This window comes from Heterodontus francisci, chromosome 5 (assembly GCF_036365525.1).
Source record: "Heterodontus francisci isolate sHetFra1 chromosome 5, sHetFra1.hap1, whole genome shotgun sequence".
In the NCBI taxonomy this organism is placed as follows: Eukaryota; Metazoa; Chordata; class Chondrichthyes; order Heterodontiformes; family Heterodontidae; genus Heterodontus; species Heterodontus francisci.
The window spans coordinates 12,690,667-12,710,657 of record NC_090375.1 but is presented as its reverse complement, the minus strand read 5'-3'; the positions used below and the strand labels follow the sequence as shown (position 1 = coordinate 12,710,657).

Sequence of the window (19,991 nt, the reverse complement as noted above, 5' to 3'; positions counted from 1 at the left end):
TATTTATGAGGACAGGTTGCATAGACTAGGCTTGTATTCCCTCAGTATCGATGGTGACCTGGTGATCTAATTGAGGTGTTTGTGATTAAAGGAGTTGATATGGTAGATAGAGAGAAACCATTTCCCCTGGTGCGGGGACTCTAGAACAGGGCAGCATAATCTTAAAATTTGAACCGGGCCGTTCAGGGGTGATGCCAGGAAGCACTACTTCACACAAAGGGTGGTGGAAATCTGGAACTCTCTCCACAAAAAGCTGTTGAGGCTGGGGGGTGGGGGGTGCGGGGTGGGTCAGTTGAAAATTTGCAAACTGAGATGAATAAATTTTTGTTAGGCAGGGGTGTTGAAGGCCAAGGAGGCAAGGCAGGTAGATGGGTTTGAGAGGCAAATCAGCCATGATCTACTTGCAAGGCGGAGCGTACTCGAGGGGCTGAATGGATTCTTTCTGTTCCTATTGCTGACAGGAGCAGAATGCCAAGCCAGGTTCCTTTCCCAAGGATACTTGGCAGTAGATAAGTGTCTGAAAACTGTGCCAGCCTGTTTACTTTGTGTTCCATATTCAGTTTAGCGTCTTTAGTCATTGATGGTGTTGCCACTGGAAATAAAGTTTCCTGTTCCAGACGTTATATATCCAGCCAACGATAATTGAATGTCACTTTGGAACGACGATGGGACTGCTTCATGCTTAAGCATTAAGCAAAATCCCTAACCTCTGTTTTTGTGCGTTTATTTAAATCCACTGTAAAATTATTGGATTGTGAGACCAGGGCTAAATAGTTTCAATAAACTATCATACCAATGCCATTTTTTTTTCCAAGTGTGTGGGTTCCTCCTATCAGATTCAATCTATTCAAAGGTTTCAGCTGCACGGGATAAGCAAATGAGCACAAGGAACTCCTCCACATGTCAGACCTCCAGCTCGTATTTGCAGAGCTGTCCGCTCACGTGTGCTGTTGCCAGACAGCTCAGACAACCCTCACAAGTCGGAGTGCATGAGTGGCCTGGACAAGAGCCTCAGAGGAAAACAATCTTAGTCCTGTCACTTTTCAGTGGTTACTCGGAAGCATTACAGAGCAGAAAGCACCTTTAGAACCTCCTTGGGTAAGTGGAATCTTCAGTGATTGATTTGGAATGGCTGACCTCTTTGTGACTCGGTAGCTCTTGTTTCCCACTGCTATATTAGCACAGGGGCTCTACGACTAGCATTCCCAGGGGCTTCCAGCAGCTAATAATTGATGTAATGCAGTCCGCCCACTATCGCTCTACAGTCCTGCTTTCAGCAGCAATCACTGACTAACTGGCCCCCTTCTCACTGCGTAATTAACTACAGTCACTCTGCAAGATTGCCTTCAGCAATGCTCACTTGGCAAGTCGGCCCCTTTACCCTCTCTTACTACTTTCCGCAATGAGCTCGCAATGCTGGCGGTGGAGCAGGGGATTTCAACTTCAACTGGGGGACAGAGGGAGTGGGGGCGCAGATCAGCTGACTGTTATACACCTCATCTGATATTCCCTCTCGTGGATTTGGCCTGCTGAAGTTCTGTTTCACCCCGTATCAAACTCTGCTTCTGCTTTCAGCTGCAAACATTCCGTAAACTTCAGCTCATCCAAAGTTCTGCGTCCCATGCCCTAACTGGCAGTAAGACCCATTCACCCATCACCCCCTGTGCTCACTGACTCACATTGACTCCCCGTCTGGCACCTGTGCTCACTGGCTTACATTGACTCCCCGTCTGGCAATACCATAATTTAAAAATTCTTATCCTTGTTTCAAATCCCTCCCTGGCCTCGCCCCTCCTTGTCTCTGTAATCTCCTCCAACCTGACAAGGTTCGATTCTGAGGTACTGCCTGTGTGGAGTTTGCAAGTTCTCCCTGTGACCGTGTGGGTTTTTGCCGGGTGCTCCGGTTTCCTCCCACAGCCAAAGACTTGCAGGTGACAGGTAAATTGGCTTTGAAATTGCCCCTAGTGTAGGGAGGTGATAGGGAATATGGGATTACTGTAGGGTTAGTATAAATGGGTGGTTGTTGGTCGGCACAGACTCGGTGGGCCGAAGGGCCTGTTTCAGTGCTGTATCTCTAAAATTTAAAAAACCCCTCCAACATCTCTACGCTTATCTAATTTTGGCCTTTTAAACATGCCCAATTTTAATGGTTTGACTATTGGTGGCTGCACCTTCAGTTGCCTGACCCTGCGCTCTGGAATTCCCTCTCTAAACCTCTTCACCTCTCTCCCCTCCTTTAAGATGCTCCTTAAAACCTACCTTTTTGATCAAGCTTTTGGTCACCTGTACCAGTATCTCCTTAGTATCTCCGTGTAGAGGAACATGAACAGCAGATGCATTGGAACACCACCATCTGCAAGTTCCCCTCCAAGTCACACACCATCCTGAATCTATATCACCGTTCCTTCACTGTCGCTGGGTCAAAATCCTGGAACTCCCTTCCTAACAGCACTGTTCGGTGTACCTACACCACAAGGACTGCAGCAATTCAAGAAGGCAGCTCACCACCACCTTCTCAAGGGCAATTACAGAGGGGCAATAAATGCTGGCCTAGCCAGCGACGTTCATATCCCATGAACGAATCAAAAAAGTGACTTGATGTCAATTTTATATGATGATCGCTCCTGTGAAGCATCTTGGGACATTTTACTATTTTAAAAGTGCTATAGAACATAGAACATAGAACATAGAAAAATACAGCACAGAACAGGCCCTTCGGCCCACGATGTTGTGCCGATCCTTTGTCCTCTGTCAAGGACAATTTAATCTATACCCCATCATTCTCCTTTATCCATATACCTATCCAAAAGCCTTTTGAAAGTCCCTAAAGTTTCTGACTCAACAACTTCCCCGGGCAAGGCATTCCATGCCTCGACCACTCTCTGGGTAAAGAACCTTCCCCTGACATCCCCCTTATATCTCCCACCCTTCACCTTAAATTTATGACCCCTTGTAACGCTTTGCTCCACCCGGGGAAAAAGTTTCTGACTGTCTACCCTATCTATTCCCCTGATCATCTTATAAACCTCTATCATGTCACCCCTCATCCTTATATAAACACAAGTTGCTGTTGTTAGCTTGTTTGTGCATGAGTTATGTTCTGCAACTATGATTGTTTTTTTGCAAAATAGTTGATCTGATCATTATCACATTGCTGTTTATGGGAGCTTCCTGTGAGCAAAGTAGCTGCCATGTTTCGGCAACATTAAAATAGTGTCTACCTTTCAAAACTACAGCATTGGCTGTAAAGCACCTTGCGCTGTCCTGAGGTTGTGAAAGGCTCTATATAAATGCAAGTTCTTTCATTACATATGTTTGGTGGTGGTCCCTTTGTTACCATGCTGTAACAAGACGAGAGCCCAGACAATCTGTGCCAGAGTGGTGTGCATCCATGTGCAGACTGTAGGACTGTAGGTAGCACAGTATTCAGCCCTCCCCACTCATCCCCACCATCCACATTTTGGTGCAATTTAATTTTAGCTGCAATGTAAAACGATTTTTATTTCTAGGACAGCGGATAAATCTTGTTGACAGATGCTAATGTAGTCCAGAATGTGCTGTTGATGGTAATAGCAGATGAATATTTAACATAATACTTCACATTCCCCTCTGCGGAATTTTAATGAACAGCATTAACCCATTTTTTAAACTTGACCCTCGAAGGTTGCATTGAAGTTCTTAAGATAGCTTTTATTTTGATAGGTTACAAATATCTGTAAACCTCCCTTCAATCTCCTCCAGGAGCAATTGCAGCACTTTTCTTGTTACCTCTAGACCTAATTCAACACACTCCTGACTGACCTCGCACCTTCCACCCGATGTAAACTTCACCTCATCCAAAACTCTGCTGCACCTATCCTAACTCTCACCAACTCCTGTTCATCCATCGCTCCCTGTGCCTGCTGACCTACATTAGCGCCCGGTCCAGCAAAACCACAATTTTAAAATTCCCACCCTTGTTTCCAATCATGGCCTCCTTCCTCCCTATTTCTGTAACCCCTCCAGCATCACACCCCTCCAAGACAACTGCGCTCCTCCAATTCCAGCTACTTGCACATCCCCAATTTTCATTTTTCCACCACTGGTGGCCGTGGCTTCAGCAGTCGAGGTCCTAAGCTCTGGAATTCCCTCCCTAAACTTTTATCCGTCTCTCTACCTCTCTCTCTCTCGCCTTTCAGACACTCCTTAAAACTTACCTCTTTGACAAGCTTCTGTTCACCTGTCCTAATATCCCGTCATGGGGCTCAGTGTCAAATATGTTTGATAACGGTCCTGGGAAGCGCCTTGGGATGTTTTTACTATGTTAAAGGTCCTATATAAATGCAAGCTGTTAAGGTTGTTGTTGTCTTCATTAGAGAGATTTTTTACGCAGTGAGTGGATCAGGAATGCACTGCCTGAAAGTGTGGTGGTGGCAGATTCAATCATGGCTTTCAAAAAGGTATTGGATAATTATCTGAGGAGAAAAACGTTGCAGGGCTATGGGGAGAAGGTGGGGGAGTGGGACTAGTTGAGTTGCTCTTGCAGAAAGCTGGCATGGGCACGATGGGCCAAATGGCCTCCTTCTATACTGTAATCATTCTATTATTTTGATTCTATGAGATAAGCAGTATCTGATGCTTACCTCCAACCTCCAAGCCATTTGCTACAGAATAATGTATGAACAGCGCTTTTATTTTCTGTTATCCTTATATGGGATGTGGGCGTCGATGGCTAGGCCAGCAGTTATTATTAATTGCCTTCGAGAAGGTGGTGGTGAGCCACCTTCTTGAACCGCTGTAGTCCATGTGGGGTAGCAACACCCACAGTGCTATTAGGGAGGAATTCCAGGATTTTGACCCAGTGACAGTGAAGGAACGGCGATATAGTTCCAAGTCAGGATGGTGTGTGGCTTGGAGGGGAACTTTCTGATGATGGTGTTCCCATGCATCTGCTGCCCTTGTCCTTCTAGGTGGTGGTAGAGGTCGCTGGTTTGGAAGGTGCTGTTGAAGGAGTCTTGGTGAGTTGCTGCAGTGCATCTTGTAGATGGTGCACACTGCTACCACTGTGCGCTGGTGGTGGAGGGAGTGAACGTTTAAGGTAGTGGATTGGGTGCCAATCAAGTAGGCTGCTTTGTCCTGGATGGTGTCGAGCTTTTTGCATGTTGTTGGAGCTGCACCCATCCAGGCAAGTGGAGAGTATTCCATCACACTCCGGACTGGTAGATGGTGGACAGGCTTTGGGGAGTCAGGAAGTGAGTTACTCACTGCAGAATTCCCAGCCCCTGACTTGCTCTTGTAGCCACAGTATTTATATGGCTGGTCAATGGTAACCCCCAGGATGCTGTTGAATGTCAAGTGGAGATGATTAGATTCTCTCTTGTTGGAGACGGTCATTGTCTGGCACGAATGTTACTTGCTACTTATCAGCCCAATCCTGAATGTTGTCCAGGTCTTGCTGTATGTAGACATGGGCTGCTTCAGTATACAGTTATCGAGCTGCACCCAAGTTTCCTCAGGCCCCTATCGATTGTGCTGGAGTCATATGGATTCCAAGCAGTATTTACATTCCGGTGATTATAAAGATGTTAAAATTTTAATTTAGTCTTTTATTTTCTTACTTTGCATTCTTGTCTCTATTTTGCCCTATCTTTCCAATCCTACTTTTCCTCTCTTTATTTCTCTTTCTGTACCTGATTAGCAAAATGTTATTCCCTCTGGTGAGAGGGTCAATAACCAGAGGTCATACATTTAAAATCAGTGGCAAAAGATCTTGTGGGGAGATGAGGAGAACGTTTTTCACTCAGAGAATTGTCGGGATCTGGAACACTTGAGCTGATAAAGATGGTGGAAGCTGATTCCATAAATAATTCTAAAAGGGAGTCGGGCAGGTACCCAAGCATGAGGAATTTACAGGCATTACGGACAATAGCAGGGATGTGGGATTAAGCGTAACTGCTCTTTCAAAGAGCCAGCACAGATATGACAGACCAAATGGCCTCCTTCTGTGCTGTAAGTTTCTATGATTCAATGATTTGCTATTGAACTGACCCACTCTAATCAAGCTCCTTCGCAGTCCATTCACTGTTTATTTCCCTTTGTCTTTGGATAAGGATATATCCTGTTGCTTGTCCATTCAGGCATCTGGAAGCTAGGGTTTCCTAGCTGTAACATATACCAGTTCACACATTCAGCAAACTTGTGGGCAAACAGTCATTGAGTTGAAGGTTTGGACACTAAGCTCTGGAATATCCTCCCTACACCTCTCTGCCCCTCTACCTCACTTTCCCCTGTTATGGTCAGGTAAGGAGGGGTCGAAAGGCTTCACTTTCTTCCCTCTCCCTGCTGGTCCACAATAGGTTTAATTCCTTCTTAAAGTGGATGTACTGGCCAATTCAGTGGGTGTTTGATTACTTACTTGCTATGATCATGACAAGAACCAATCGGACTGGTTTTCTTGAGTTTAACAAAGAAAGCGGTTGAATTTATTGTAACTAAACCAAACTAATGAAAATAATAAACTATGCACCGACTTTCATGCACACACACACACATACACACACTAGAGGTTTACACACACACAAATAGGTTACAGAGTGGGGAAAGGTAGATTGGTTGAGTTAGAGTCCAGAGGTAAAAGGGGCATACAGTCTGTGGCGTTTGGTGATTCAGCTGGCATCTAGCTGAATTCAGTGGTCCTGAGGCTGTTAGTTTGAAGATGGAGCTGACTGGTTCAGCTGATGGTTCACCTGGAGACAGCAATGCGGATGATTTCCTCCAATGGGGTTTCTGATTGTAGCCGAGTATGCAAAGGTGATCTCAAAACAGGCGGGGGTTCAAAACTTGTAAGCTAAAATGGAGAGAGACAGAGAGAGAGGGGCCCCTACTTGGGTCTGCACGTGTCAGAGTCCAGAAGCTTCTCCTTGCTGCTGTCGAGAAACACAAGCTTAAAACTATAGATTGGGAGGGGTTTGTCACATGACAGTAACCCAGTGATTCAAACAGGGCAGCAGTGTTTCTTTTCTTGCTAACAAGAACAGGTAGTTCCCTTAAACTTCTTGGGTCTTGGTTCTTGCTGGGATGAACAGCCATTTCGTCTCCTCCTCACAGGCCTTGCAATTTAGGATACAGTGTTGCAAATTAGATGGCCATCCTAAGCTGCTAGCAAATTTATCTTTTTTTATCTGTTCTTTTTAAATTTCTTCAAAAAAATATGAATTCAAATCTCCAGTCAGTGGAGCAATGAAAATTATCATTCAACAAAGCACCTCCCTATCACGTGAAATGAAATGCGACCAGAGGGGCATTTCATTATGAGGTCACAAATTAAAATGAAACTGTACACACACTCATCAGTCTCACTGTCATAGCCATACTCTGGCTTAATTTTTTTCGATATCCAGGATGGTTCCACGTTGAGCTAAACCCTCAATAAAGAGTCAGCTATCACATTGTTTTTCCCTGCAATATGGATAATTTTTAGGCGGCAAGATCACAGAAGCAGGCTTCAATGAAAAAGCCTTGTATGATGGGTTTTGAATTTCTCTACAAAGTTCAAAGGATTGTGATCGGTATAAGCTACAATCTCTCTATATCCTCATAATTTTTGAGAGCTAGCAACAGTCCCATGGCTTCCTTCTCCATAATAGAGTACCTCCATTGATGTTTGTTTATTTTTTTGGAGAAATACCCAACTGGTCTCTCAATGCCTAACTCATCATCTTGGAGCAGGATAGCACCTACCCCTAGGTCATGAACATCCACTGTCACTTTAAATGGTTTGTTAAAGTTTGGAGCTGCCAACACTGGTTCATTGGTTAAGATGGCTTTCAGCCTCTCGAAAGCTGTTTGGCACTTCTTTTCAATCTGAATCCTCTTCAATCTTTTTTTCAAAGAATTAGAATATTAGAATATTACAGCGCAGTACAGGCCCTTCAGCCCTCGATGTTGCGCCGACCTGTGAAACCATCTGACCATCACTATTCCATTTTCATCCATATGTCTATCCAATGACCACTTAAATGCCCTTAAAGTTGGCGAGTCTACTACTGTTGCAGGCAGGGCGTTCCACGCCCCTACTACTCTCTGAGTAAAGAAACTACCTCTGACATCTGTCCTATATCTATCACCCCTCAACTTAAAGCTATGTCCCCTCGTGTTTGCCATCACCATCCGAGGAAAAAGACTCTCACTATCCACCCTATCTAACCCTCTGATTATCTTATATGTCTCTATTAAGTCACCTCTCCTCCTCCTTCTCTCCAACGAAATCAACCTCAAGTCCCTCAGCCTTTCCTCATAAGACCTTCCCTCCATACCAGGCAACATCCTAGTAAATCTCCTCTGCACCCTTTCCAAAGCTTCCACATCCTTCCTATAATGCGGTGACCAGAACTGCACGCAATACTCCAGGTGCGGTCTCACCAGAGTTTTGTACAGCTGCAGCATGACCTCGTGGCTCCGAAACTCGATCCCCCTACTAATAAAAGCTAACACACCATATGCCTTCTTAACAGCCCTATTAACCTGGGTAGCAACCTTCAGGGATTTATGTACCTGGACACCAAGATCTCTCTGTTCATCTACACTACCAAGAATCTTCCCATTAGCCCAGTACTCTGCATTCCTGTTACTCCTTCCAAAGTGAATCACCTCACACTTTTCCGCATTAAACTCCATTTGCCATCTCTCAGCCCAGCTCTGCAGCCTATCTATGTCCCTCTGTACCCTACAACATCCTTCGGCACTATCCACAACTCCACCGACCTTAGTGTCATCCGCAAATTTACTAACCCACCCTTCTACACCCTCATCCAGGTCATTTATAAAAATGACAAACAGCAGTGGCCCCAAAACAGATCCTTGCGGTACACCACTAGTAACTAAACTCCAGGATGAACATTTGCCATCAACCACCACCCTCTGTCTTCTTTCAGCTAGCCAATTTCTGATCCAAAGCTCTAAATCACCTTCAATCCCATACTTCTGTATTTTCTGTAATAGCCTACCGTGGGGAACCTTATCAAATGCCTTACTGAAATCCACATACACCACATCCACTGCTTTACCCTCATCCACCTGTTTGGTCACCTTCTCGAAAAATTCAATAAGGTTTGTGAGGCACGACCTACCCTTCACAAAACCGTGCTGACTATCGCTAATGAACTTATTCTTTTCAAGATGATTATAAATCCTGTCTCTTATAACCTTTTCCAACATTTTACCCACAACCGAAGTAAGGCTCACAGGTCTATAATTACCAGGGCTGTCTCTACTCCCCTTCTTGAACAAGGGGACAACATTTGCTATCCTCCAGTCTTCCGGCACTATTCCTGTCGACAATGACGACATAAAGATCAAGGACAAAGGCTCTGCAATCTCCTCCCTAGCTTCCCAGAGAATCCTAGGATAAATCCCAACTGGCCCAGGGGACTTATCTATTTTCACACTTTCCAAAATTGCTAACACCTCCTCCTTGTGAACCTCAATCCCATCTAGCCTAGTAGTCTGTATCTCAGTATTCTCCTCGACAACATTTTCTTTCTCTACTGTAAATACTGACGAAAAATATTCATTTAACGCTTCCCCTATCTCCTCTGATTCCACACACACTTCCCAATACTATCCTTGATTGGCCCTAATCTAACTCTAGTCATTCTTTTATTCCTGATATACCTATAGAAAACATTAGGGTTTTCCCTGATCCTATCCGCCAATGACTTCTCGTGTCCTCTCCTTGCTCTTCTTAGCTCTCCCTTTAGATCCTTCCTGGCTAGCTTGTAACTCTCAAGCGCCCTAACTGAGCCTTCATGTCTCATCCTAACATAAGCCTTCTTCTTCCTCTTGACAAGCGCTTCAACTTCTTTAGTAAACCACGGCTCCCTCGCTCGACAACTTCCTCCCTGCCTGACAGGTACATATTTATCAAGGACACGCAGTAGCTGCTCCTTGAATAAGCTCCACATTTCGATTGTTCCCATCCCCTGCAGTTTCCTTCCCCATCCTACGCATCCTAAATCTTGCCTAATCGCATCATAATTTCCTTTCCCCCAGCTATAATTCTTGCCCTGCGGTATATACCTGTCCCTGCCCTTCGCTAAGGTAAACCTAACCGAATTGTGATCACTATCACCAAAGTGCTCACCTACATCTAAATCTAACACCTGGCCGGGTTCATTACCCAGTACCAAATCCAATGTGGCATCGCCCCTGGTTGGCCTGTCTACATACTGTGTCAGAAAACCCTCCTGCACACACTGGACAAAAACTGACCCATCTAAAGTACTCGAACTATAGTATTTCCAGTCAATATTTGGAAAGTTAAAGTCCCCCATAACAACTACCCTGTTACTCTCGCCCCTGTCGAGAATCATCTTCGCTATCCTTTCCTCTACATCTCTGGAACTATTCGGAGGTCTATAAAAGACTCCCAACAGGGTGACCTCACCTCTCCTGTTTCTAACCTCGGCCCATACTACCTCAGTAGACGAGTCCTCAAATGTCCTTTCTGTCGCTGTAATACTCTCCTTGATTAACAATGCCACACCCCCCCCTCTTTTACCATCTTCTCTGTTCTTACTGAAACATCTAAATCCCGGAACCTGCAACATCCATTCCTGCCCCTGCTCTCTCCATGTCTCCGAAATGGCCACTACATCGAGATCCCAGGTACCAACCCATGCTGCAAGCTCACCCACCTTATTCCGGATGCTCCTGGCGTTGAAGTAGACACACTTTAAACCAGGTTCTTGCTTGCCAGTGCCCTCTTGCGTCCTTGTAACCTTATCCCTGACCTCACTACTCTCAACATCCTGTACACTGGCACTACAATTTAGGTTCCCATTCCCCTTCTGAATTATTTTAAACCCCCCCCGAAGAGCACTAGCAAATCTCCCCCCCCCCAGGATATTGGTACCCCTCTGGTTCAGGTGAAGACCATCCTGTTTGTAGAGGTCCCACCTACCCCAGAAAGAGCCCCAATTATCCAGGAAACCAAAACCCTCCCTCCTGCACCATCCCTGCAGCCACGTGTTCAACTCCTCTCTCTCCCTATTCCTCGCTTCGCTATCACATGGCACGGGCAACAACCCAAAGATAACAACTCTGTTTGTTCTCGCTCTAAGCTTCCACCCTAGCTCCCTGAATTTCTGTCTTAAATCCCCATCTCTCTTCCTACCTATGTCGTTGGTGCCTATGTGGACCACGACTTGGGGCTGCTCCCCCTCCGCCCTAAGGATCCCAAAAACACGATCCGAGACATCACGAACCCTGGCACCTGGGAGGCAACACACCAACCGTGAGTCTCTCTCGTTCCCACAGAACCTCCTATCTGTTCCCCTAACTATGGAGTCCCCAATGACTAATGTTCTGCTCCTCTTCTCCCTTCCCTTCTGAGAAACAGGGACAGACTCTGTGCCAGAGACCTGTACCCCATTGCTTACCCCTGGTAAGTCGTCCCCCGCAACAGTATCCAAAACGGTATACCTGTTGTTGAGGGAAACAGCCACAGGGGATCCCTGCACTGCCTGCTGGTTCCCTCTCCTTCCCCTGACGGTAACCCATCTACCTGCTTCTTTTACCTGAGGTGTGACTACCTCCCCATAACTCCTCTCAATAACCCCCTCCGCCTCCCGAATGATCCGAAGTTCATCCAGCTCCAGCTTCAGTTCCCTAACGCGGTTCTCGAGGAGCTGGAGTTGGGTGCACTTCCCGCAGATGCAGTCAGCAGGGACACTCTTGGCGACCCTTACCTCCCACATTCTGCAGGAGGAACATACAACTGCCTTAACTTCCATTCCCTCTATTCTAAATTCCCAACAAATCTACTGAAAAACCAAAAACAAAAAGTCAAAACTTGTTAGGTTAGCAATCCAACGGACAGAACTTCTTAAATAAAAAGCTTACCTTATCAACACAACAGAGTCCTTTTTTTTGGTTAGAGGAGGAGGGTGGGTGGGTGTCTCAGGTACAGCCACCACCCAAATATATAGTTTTTACTTACCCAGCAGTCCCCTGGTCCTCCGAAAACAAAAGGGAATTAACTTTTAACTTACTCTGAAATTGACTTCCCAGCTGCAAGTTCGCTCCGCACCTCAGCTACTGTCAAAGCTGCTGCCACCAAAACTAAAAACTAATCTTGGATTTTGTCTTCTCACCACCACTGCCACCATGTAATGAGAAGCTTTTTTTATGTTGTCTGATGCAACGTAAATGAGATGTGTGAAGTCCAGGTTGTTGAAGATCTCAAAACCGGTTTATTAAACAGCTAACAAGTATATACAGTGCAGAGCTAACTATTTACAGGACTTGCCTCTTGGTGTTACAGTTATATGTCTCCGAGTCACATGGTACTGGTACATAGCTCATTAGCATACTAAGATCTTAACGGGACATTACTCTTAAAGGTGATCATAGAACACACATCGCTACATCAAGTGTGCGGGCAGACATTGAATACTTGTGCAAGCAAAAACAATGCCAGGTATCTCACTAAATAGGGAGAAATGTGTTTTAAATCAGACTCTGTTTTGATGGCATTAAGTTGGCTATACACCTTACACACCACTTTGTGGGTGGCACAGTGGCGCAGTGGTTAGCACCGCAGCTTCACAGCTCCAGGGACCCGGGTTCGATTCTGGGTACTGCCTGTGCGGAGTTTGCAAGTTCTCCCTGTGACTGTGTGGGTTTTCGCCGGGTGCTCCGGTTTCCTCCCACAGCCAAAGACTTACAGGTGATAGGTAAATTGGCTGTTGTAAATTGCCCCTAGTGTAGGTAGGTGGTGGGGAATATGGGATTACTGTAGGCTTAGTATAAATGGGTGGTTGTTGGTCAGCACAGACTCGGTGGGCCGAAGGGCCTGTTTCAGTGCTGTACCTCTAAATAAAATGAATATACAGATTAATTGCCCATGGCTGAGTCAATAATTCTGTCAAATGTCCGTGGTGCAACATGTCAGTGCCTATCCCTGGTCACACTTCCCTGCATTTTCCCTCACAGACCTGCAAATTTTTCCCCTTCAAGTATTTATCCAATTCCTTTATGAACGTTACGATCAAATCTGCTTCCAACACCCTTTCAGGCAGCACATTCCAAAGAAATCTAGCTTCATTCTACGTTTGACTTTGTGTAAGGAATTTGAGACCTCTCGTGGTCATGAAAAGTGCGATATAAATGCAAGTCTTTCTTTTTTAAGATATTATTCTGTTTGCTTATATCTTCAAAAAATGTCTTGGGGTAGGGGAATGTAGAGAACTGGTTAAAATTGAGGTCAATTCCTATCATGTGTAAGCATCACTTACTGGGAACAATGATTGGACACTATCCATTGCACTTGTGGCAAATCTATCTGTATTCTCTAAGACTGCCGACTGTCAGTTTCTGTTACTGCTGCACTTCAATCAGTTCTACTCTGTTACCCTACATTAATCATTGATCCATTTCCCTAAAAGGATCCTGTCCAGCTGACAGTGCTTGTGTAAACATTGGCTTTTACAGAATGACAGTTCTGGAGGTGGAACCTCAGTTCCCTGATTTTTTTTGGGGGGGGAACTCAAGACGTTCTCAAAATGCTAACAAAATTTCAGTTTAACTCTTTGAGGGCTAAGGACCATTTTGTGTCCGAATTTTATTGCACCGATTACAAAGAAAGACTTATATTTATATAGCGCCTGCTATGATCTCAGGACGTCCCAAAGCGCTTTACAAGCAATTCATGGAGACATTACAGCAAAGAAGGAGGCCATTCAGGCCATAGACAAAGGCGATGTCAAGCAATCCAGTTAATCCTGTTCCCCTGCTCTATCCCCATAGCCCTGCAAATGCCCATCCAATTTCCTTTTGAAATCATTGATCATCTCTGATTCCACCATCCTCGTGGGCAGCGAGTTCCAGGTCATTGCCACTCGCCGTGTGAAGTACTTTTTGAAGTGTGCTCACTGTTGTAATGTAGGAAAGGTGGCAGCCAATTTGCGCACAGCAAGCTCCCACAAGCAGCAACAGAATAATGACCAGATAATTCACTGAGGGAATCCACAGGGACTGTTGCTGTTCACCATCTTGATCAATGATTTGGATTTCTGTGCATCACAGGTTGTCTGAATATTTAGGGAATGGAACTCCTTGTGGCTAATGTAGGCTATCAGATTTCTTTCCCCCGAAAACTTGGCAGGCTTGCGATCAAATGAGCCTGGCATTTTTTTGGAAATCATGCAACAAATATATTTGACACCCGATTTTGTTCTTGGAAAAGTAGGAAGTGGAAAGAAAGCAACCGAGGAGTCTCAGCACATCCTGAATGCAAATGGAATTTGGGCCCTGAGGGTTTCTCATATAATCTCTGCTTGTTGCAAAATTCCAGACAGGCTGGGACAGTTTGGTTACTACGGACAAAGTGTAGGACTGATTGAAAGATTCGTCAATTCACAGGTGGAGCCATCATCACACAGACCTTGGTGATTACCTAGTGTCTGCTGTGGCTCAGTGAGCAGCATTATCGCCTTTGAGTCACTAGATTGTTGGGTCAAGTTCCACTTTAGTAAGGGAGTGCTGCACTGTCAGGAGGTGCTGTCTTTCGGATGTGACATTAAACTGAGGTCCCATCTGCCCTCACAGGTGTGGATGTTTTTTTTTTATTCATTCATGGGATGTGGGCGTCACTGGCCAGGCCAGCATTTATTGCCCATTCCTAATTGCCCTTGAGAAGGTGGTGGTGAGCTGCCTTCTTGAACCGCTGTAGTCCATTTGGGGTAGGTACACCCACAGTGCTGTTAGGAAGGGAGTTCCAGGATTTTGACCCAGCGACAGTGAAGGAATGGCAATATAGTTCCAAGTCAGGATGGTGTGTGACTTGGAGGGGAACTTGCAGGTGGTGGTGTTCCCATGTATTTGCTGCCCTTGTCCTTCTAGTTGGTAGAGGTCGCGGGTTTGGAAGGTGCTGTCTGAGGAGCCTTGGTGCATTGCTGCAGTGCATCTTGTAGATGGTACACACTGCTGCCACTGTGCATCGGTGGTGGAGGGAGTGAATGTTTGTAGATGGGGTGCCAATCAAGCGGGCTGCTTTGTCCTGGATGGTGTCGAGCTTCTTGAGTGTTGTCGGAGCTGCACCCATCCAGGCAAGTGGAGAATATTCCATCACACTCCTGACTTGTGCCTTGTAGATGGTGGACAGACTTTGGGGAGTCAGGAGGTGAGTTATTTGCCACAGGATTCCTAGCCTCTGACCTGCTCTTGTAGCCATGGTATTTATATGGCTACTCCAGTTCAGTTTCTGGTCAATGGTAGCAGAGGATGTAAATGATCCCCTGGCAGTATTTCAACGAACAGTGGAGATCTCCGTGGTGTTCTGAGAATAATTATCCTTTCACCAACATTAATAAAAACAGATAATCTGGCCATCATCCCATTTCTGTTTGTGGGATCTTGCTGTGTGCAAATTGGCTGCTGCTTTTCCTACATTGCAACAGTGACTACACTTAAAAGTACCTTCATAGGCTGTAAAGCACTTTGGGACATCCTAAGAAAAAAAAGAGGTGGTGGAAGGCACCGGACTAGAAATCTAGAGGCCCAGGCTAATGCTCTGGGGACATGGGTTCGAATCCCACTACAGCAGATGGTGAAATTTGAGTTCAGTTAATAAATCTGGAATTTAAAAAACTAGTCTAATAGTCACCATGAAACCATTGTCGATTGTTGTAAAAACCTATCTGGTTCACTAATGTCCTTTAGGGAAGGAAATCTGCTGTCCTTACCTGGTCTGGCCTACATGTGATTCCAGAACTACAGCAATGTGGTTGACTCTTAAATGCCCTCCTAACAAGCCACTCAGTTGTATCAAACTGCTACAAAGTGTAAGAAAAGGATTGAAACTGGACAGACCACCCAGCATCGACCTAGGCACTGGCCTTCACTGTCACTGGGTCAAAATCCTGGAACTCCAGCACTGTGGGTGTACCTACACCCCAAGGACTGCAGCGGTTCAAGAAGGCAGCTCACCACCACTTTCTCAAGGGCAATTAGGAATGGGCAAAAATGCTGGACGTCCACATCCCACGAACGAATAAAAAAACATAAATACAAGTCTTTCTTCCTTTTTTTCAGCTCTAATCTCCTCAGACAATGCTTTACTAAACAATTATTTGGTTTGGTTGACACAAAAGACAGCACAAATTTCAGCATTCTAACACGCGCTTCTCTCTGTAAGCATTATCTTTATTCTCCTGTGTCTGTGGGTGTGTAGCCCTAGTCACTAGAGGGACCCAGTATAAATAGACTCACATCAAGTCACACGCAGGGACTTAAATGCAACCAGCTCTGGTTATCACAACAGCACAGCAAACAAGTCATCTTCTCCTCACATAGCATAACACCTCCTTTTTTTTAAATTACTTGTCCAAAAGAACAAAAGTAAAATCATACAGTGATCCCAATCACAGCACAATAACAAACAATGTATGTGCATGAAATACGTTCTCTTTTAACTGAGTCCTTGAGTGTTTTTAATGTTCTTTTCACTTCAGTGAATCAACAAATGTGTATCAGTGTTCTCTTTAGCGACTAATTAGCATGTTCTCAAACCTGCACAGATCATATCAAAAAGAAAACCTTGAGCTTTATGAAAGAATTCCCCGTGCTCTAGTAGGCATGCTCAGCTCACTTGCTGACAAACTGCCCATACTTGGTTGGCATCTCGATATTCTGCCTTGATCTAGCAAACCACCCCTGCTGCGCTGCCGTCAAGGATGTTGTGACTGGTAGTTTCTCTGCTCTAGGTCTGGTGGATGCAGTTGCTCCTTTATGTTTCTGAAGCTGGTCTTTGCCAGTCTCAGATTTGACTGGTATGCTAGCAGTTGCTGCTGAATAGGAAGGGTTTTCCTTACTCTCTCCACCCTGAGCCGCCACCCGCTCTGCTTCTCGCTGATTCTCTCATGTGAGCCCACTCGTAGATTGAGCTGGAGGTTGTAGCAGTTCATCCATCAGTCTCAGGAATTTACGATTTCTCCTGTAGACACATCCTGTCTCTGTCTGAACCAGGTAAGATCTGGGTCGCACTTTGTCTTGATGCCAGCCTAGCCTCCATTGCAGGCCTTGACTGTCTGTCTGGATTCTGACCTATCTCCAGCTCTGGAAGGTGGAGGGGTGTGATGGTGAGGGGGTGGGGGGGGGGGGTTGCACAGTGGGGGGCCACACCTGTGTCATACTGCTTCTTTGCTTGTTTTTTTCTGTGTTGAATGTTCCCAGCTACGCCTTCTATGACATGTGGTTTCAGTCGTTCCTCAGGTGTAGGCAGCAGCATGCTGGTGTGACGAGACATCAATCTCTGTGCCGGGCTGCTTCCACTCTCATTGGGCTTATTACACCAATTTAGGACTGCCAGGCAGACAGCTTGCCTGTTATGTAGTTATATTATCCAAAATGACTTAGGATATATATATATATATATATATATGTAGACGCGCTCGGCCAGCTTCTGGAGCCTGTTTAGAGCGACTCGAGCAAAGACTTTCCCCACTATGCTGAGCAGGGAGATTCCACGGTAGTTGTTGCAGTCACCTTTGTTTTTATAGAGGGTGATGATATTGGCATCGCGCATGTCCTGTGGTACTGCTCCCTCAGTCCAGCACAGGCATAGCAGTTCATGTAGTGCTGAGAGTATAGCAGGCTTGGCACTCTTGATTATTTCAGGGGTAATGCTGTCCTTCCTCGGGGCTTTTCCGCTGGCTAGAGAATCAATGGCATCACTGAGTTCCGATTTGGTTGGCTGTACGTCCAGCTCATCCATGACTGGTAGAGGCTGGGCTGCATTGAGGGCAGTCTCAGTGATAACATTCTCCCTGGAGTACAGTTCTAGGTAGTGCTCAACACAGCGGTCCATTTGTTTGCGTTGGTCAGTGATTATGTCCCCCTGATTTAGGTTTGAGGGGGGCGATCTTCTTGATGGTTGGCCCAAGAGCTCTCTTAATGCCATCATACATTCCTCTGATGCTTCCGGTGTCTGAGGCCAGCTGAATATGACTGCATAGGTGTTGCCAGTAGTCGTTTGCGCAGCGCCTGGCTGTTCTTTGTGCAGTACTTCTGGCTGCTTTAAGTGCTACGGATGTTAACTCGCTGGCGGCTTTCTTGTAGTTCAACAGTGCAATGTGCTTAGCGGCTATGACAGGTTCCAGCTCTTCAAAGTGAGATTGAAACCAGTCTGCATTTCTCTTCGCACTTTTGCCGTAGGTGGTCAAAGCTGACTCATAGATGGCATCTCTGATGTGGGCCCACTTGGTCCCAGCATTCCCTGTGGGAGTGTTTTGAAGGGCTGACACAAGTGAAGTTAGAAATTTTTGTAACAGCTGTGGGTGAGAAATTCTGCTCGTGTTGATGCGCGGGTGGCCCTTCTGCTTGGAATGATGCAACTTCTTTGGTGTGAGTCTAACCTTGCTGCACACCAGGGAGTGGTCGGTGTCGCAGTCCACACTGTGGAAGCTGCGTGTGATTTGAACACTGTTTAAGGCGGCTCGCCTTGTGACAATGAGGTCTAGCTGGTGCCAATGACGCGATCTTGGGTGCCTCCATGAAACCTGGTGACAGGGTTTAGTGTGAAAGAACGAGTTGGTGATGCAGAGGTTATGATAGGTACACAACTCAAGCAGTCTCTGCCCGTTCTCATTCATCCTTCCAAGGCAGGAGGGCCATGAGTCATGGTCGGCCCCAACCCTGGCATTAAAGTCCCCCAGCATGAATAGGTGTTCGGTGTTGGGGATGCTGCTAATGATGTTATGGAGTTCCTCGTAGAACTGATCTTTAGCTTCAGGTGGGGAGCAGAGTGTTGGAGCATAGATGCTGAGTAGGTGTACTGGACCAGAGGCGGTGAGCAGTCGGATGGACAGTTTGCGTTCCGAGCCATTTGAGGGAGGCTCGATCATGCTGAGCAAGGAGTTTCTGATGGCGAAGCCCACTCCATGCGTCTACCCTAAGGCACAGTGTGGCTTTCATGCAGAGAGATCGACCGTTGACATGCTGTTCTCCCTTCGTCAGATACAGGAGAAATGCCGCAAACAACAGATGCCCCTCTACATTGCTTTCATTGATCTCACCAAAGCCTTTGACCTCGTCAGCAGACGTGGTCTCTTCAGACTACTAGAAAAGATTGGATGCCCACCAAAGCTACTAAGTATCATCACCTCATTCCATGACAATATGAAAGGCACAATTCAACATGGTGGCTCCTCATCAGAGCACATTCCTATCCTGACTGGCGTGAAACAGGGCTGTGTTCTCGCACCCACACTTTTTGGGATTTTCTTCTCCCTGCTGCTTTCACATGCGTTCAAGTCCTCGGAAGAAGGAATTTTCCTCCACACAAGATCAGGGGGCAGGTTGTTCAACCTTGCCCGTCTAAGAGCGAAGTCCAAAGTACGGAAAGTCCTCATCAGGGAACTCCTCTTTGCTGATGATGCTGCTTTAACATCTCACACTGAAGAGTGCCTGTAGAGTCTCATCGACAGGTTTGCGGCTGCCTGCAATGAATTTGGCCTAACCAACAGCCTCAAGAAAACGAACATCATGGGGCAGGAAGTCAGTAATGCTCCATCCATCAATATTGGCGACCACGCTCTGGAAGTGGTTCAAGAGTATACCTACCTAGGCTCAACTATCACCAGTAACCTGTCTCTAGATGCAGAAATCAACAAGCGCATGGGAAAGGCTTCCACTGCTATGTCCAGACTGGCCAAGAGAGTGTGGGAAAATGGCGCACTGACACGGAACACAAAAGTCCGAGTGTATCAAGCCTGTGTCCTCAGTACCTTGCACTATGGCAGCGAGGCCTGGACAACGTATGTCAGCCAAGAGTGACGCCTCAATTCATTCCATCTTCGTTGCCTCCGGAGAATACTTGGCATCAGGTGGCAGGACCGTATCTCCAACACAGAAGTCCTCGAGGCAGCCAACATCCCCAGCTTATACACACTACTGAGTCAGCGGCGCTTGAGATGGCTTGGCCATGTGAGCCACATGGAAGATGGCAGGATCCC

At 46.0% G+C, this 19,991-nt stretch overlaps 1 protein-coding gene across 2 annotated transcripts in view; it reads left to right on the top strand.

Moving 5' to 3' along the window:
• Window positions 1–966: 966 nt before the first annotated feature.
• The window catches only part of LOC137369736 (carbohydrate sulfotransferase 9-like), a 165,387-nt gene continuing 146,362 nt past the window's right edge, over window positions 967–19,991 (top strand). For both annotated transcript variants that reach the window (XM_068031126.1, XM_068031125.1), the window contains exon 1: window positions 967–1,098. The gene's annotated coding sequence lies outside the window, so the exon portion shown is untranslated. The remainder of the gene's footprint in view (window positions 1,099–19,991) is intronic.